General features: G+C 55.1%; 1 protein-coding gene across 1 annotated transcript in view; it reads left to right on the top strand.

The window, feature by feature from the left end:
- The window catches only part of BARX1 (BARX homeobox 1), a 14,234-nt gene that overhangs the window by 8,538 nt on the left and 2,765 nt on the right, over positions 1 to 2,931 (top strand). The window lies entirely within an intron of this gene.

The following is a 2,931-nucleotide window of genomic DNA, read 5'->3' on the forward strand; positions in this document are numbered from 1 at the left end:
TCCCAGCCGCGTGATGGCTGAGCACCCGGATTAGCTTGGGGGCAGTGCCCCGAACTCGCTCGAAGTTTACACTTCTGTGCTTGGCAGGGGTGGGGGTGGAGTGGGCGGGGTGAGCCTTAGGGCAGATTTTGGGGGAGGGTTGACTGGAGGGTCTGGGAGGGGGATTTCATACCTAGCCTATGCCACCTCCGAACCTGACCAAGTCGATGGGAGTGGGAACCTAGCTCAGGCGCCTTCAGCTAGAGCCGAGCCATTGTTGTCGCGGGGAAGGTTTGGGGAGAGGCGAGCCTGACAGGGCCTGGGGTCCCTAGTCCACTTCAGGGTCTGCACAGAGCAGGCACCGCCAGGTGGTGACAGGCGCAGCCGGAGCGGCGCTCCCATCCTCCCCCGCCGGCCGCCCTATTTTGTAAAAAATAAAGGTTGCTCTGGTTTACTCCTCCCTTGCGGTGGATTCGCCTGGAGGGTCACTGGTGGGAGCCCATAAGTGGGAAGGAAAGAAGCGTGGCCCAGGCTAGTTACCGCACCTCCTGGGCCTCCCGGCTCCAGCTCCAAGGGAAACCTGGCCCGCCTTCCACTTTCAGCTGCCCTGCTGCCTGATTCCGGTTCTCCACTCCAGGGGAGCCCCTGACCCAAGTGACATCGCTGATTCCACCCGGAGTTCCCTTGTCCAGAGGGGACCTGTTGATACCCAGAGCCTCTTCCCTGAAGGCCTCTTCAGGCCCAGGTTTCCAGGGGCCAAAACCCGGCTATGGAGGACCACAGACACCCACCCGCCCTCCAGCTCAGCCTGGCCCAGACTCTAGGAGCTGAAGGAGACTTCGCACACCATCCCCTCAGCCCCACTTGAAGGAAATAGAGAGCTGGCGATCCTCACTCCCAGATGGTGGGCGGGCAGCAAGGTGACTGCATCCGGCCGGGGCTGAGAGGGCTAGGTCAGCCCAGCTCCCACCAAGCGCTCCATGGCCCTGTCCCTGGGCCACTCCACACTCAGTGCAGGTGAAGGCGGGTCCACTTTCTGTTCGAAGTAAGGCCTGGTGGAGGCCCCCACCTGGCAGGACCTTCCCTGCTGACCCCTCTCTCACTTTGCAACAGGCCTCTCACTTGTGTGACTTCAAAAGTTCCTTTTGTCCTAGACCTCACACTGTATTACTGAATATCATCGGCTCTAAGACAACATTTTCCCATTCTCAAATCTGGGTTCATATGCCACCTGTGAGGCTGTGGCCAAGCGGGGTGGGGCTGTGAGATGCCGAAGGGGATCCATTCAGAGGCGACTCTGACCTCAAAGAAGTTTTAGGAACACCTTCACCCACTGATTTCCCTGGTAGTCTCCCTTTATGTAGACTCAACAGTGGTCTGTGATAAAAATCTATGTCTTTTTAAAAAATATGTTTTATTGATTTCAAAGAGAGGAAAGGAGAGGGCGAGAGAGATAGAAACTTTGATGAAAGAGAAACATCTACCAGCTGCCTCCTGCACGCCCCCTACTGGGGATCGAGCCCACAACCTGGGCATGTGCCCTGACCGGAACCAAACCAGTGACCTCCTGGTGCATGGGAGGATACTTAACCAACTGAGCCACACAACCAGGCAAAAATCTATGTCTTCGTAGGCCAAAATGAGATATTTGAGTAAGTGTAAGATTAAAATTCTGGGCAATATATAAGCAATGGGTCAGAGCTTCATTGGCAATGTTTTAAAATTTTTTCTTTGTGCTTCAGGAAATAATGGTCTCTGACATCAGTGACATCACAGACACTTTCATATCAATCACACACTTCCGGGGCCATTCATTCATTTAACAAACAGTTACTGAGTGTGAGTTCACCGTGCTGAAGCGCAGGCCCTCTGCCCCTCTCCCTGACTCCTTGATCCGGTAATAGTAAAGTAGGCGCCTTACTTCCACTTCCCAGGTGAAAAGAAAACTCAGAAATGTTAGGCAACTTGCCTAGGAACACACAGCTATTAACAGCAGAATTTGGGTCTGACTTCAGCGCTGTTGGTCTCCGCTGTCTCTGACCCAGCAGCCTTGAGGCTCAGTTTGGGGTGTCCCAGATGCCTTAGAGCCCCTAATGGCCTCTGCCTGCCTGGAATCCATTTGCTCACCAAGTATTTGTTAAACACCTGCTGTGTGCCAGGCACTGTGCTAGGCACGGGGGACACAGCTTCTGACCTAAGGAGCTCACACTGGAGGTGAGGAGCCTTGGACAGATAGCAAAGAAGCCACAATTAAATTCAAAAGAAGATTTTAGGAAGTGACACATGCCATGTAGAAAACACAGCGGGTGGTAGAAAATGAGTGAGCAAGGACTTTAGTCGGGATGGCCAGGGAGGGCCTCTCAGGAGTTGACTCTTCAACTGAGACCTGAATGACCAGAAGAGTGTCCTCCAGGTACCTGGAAAGCACTTACAATGGCTCTGGGGCAGCTAGTTAGGACCTTGGCCTTAAAGGCACAGGAGGAAGGTCAGAGTAGAGGGATCACGTGTGGAGAGAGGGTCAGGGTAGTGGGTGAGGAGGTGAGGAGGGAACCTAGGCTCTGCCCAGAAGGCAGTGGGGAGGCGGCTGCCTCCTGGGTCTAGCCCCAGGCAGACACCTCCATCAGCCCAGCCCCTCTGAACTTGGTGTGCACACAGCCAGAGCCCTGGCAGCTCCGCCTCCAGCAGGCAATTTGCCTCCCCCTCCCCCTTTTCATAAGGATGCAATTTTCTGCGTGCTTTAAGGACATTAGAAGGGCATTTGACTGACGGGCCATGCGAAACACATTAGCAGCGGGGCCCAAGACACTGGAGGTGGTGCCTGCTAGGGAAGGGGCAGGTGGAGGTGGAACAGACCCTGGGGATAGTGGGGCTGGGGTTGTTCCTAGGTTGGGGGTTAGGGAGACAGAGATCCAGGAAGAGGAGAGGAGAGGGAGAGAGGGAGGGAGGGAGGCA

Source organism: Myotis brandtii, unplaced genomic scaffold (assembly GCF_000412655.1).
Source record: "Myotis brandtii unplaced genomic scaffold, ASM41265v1 scaffold1260, whole genome shotgun sequence".
In the NCBI taxonomy this organism is placed as follows: Eukaryota; Metazoa; Chordata; class Mammalia; order Chiroptera; family Vespertilionidae; genus Myotis; species Myotis brandtii.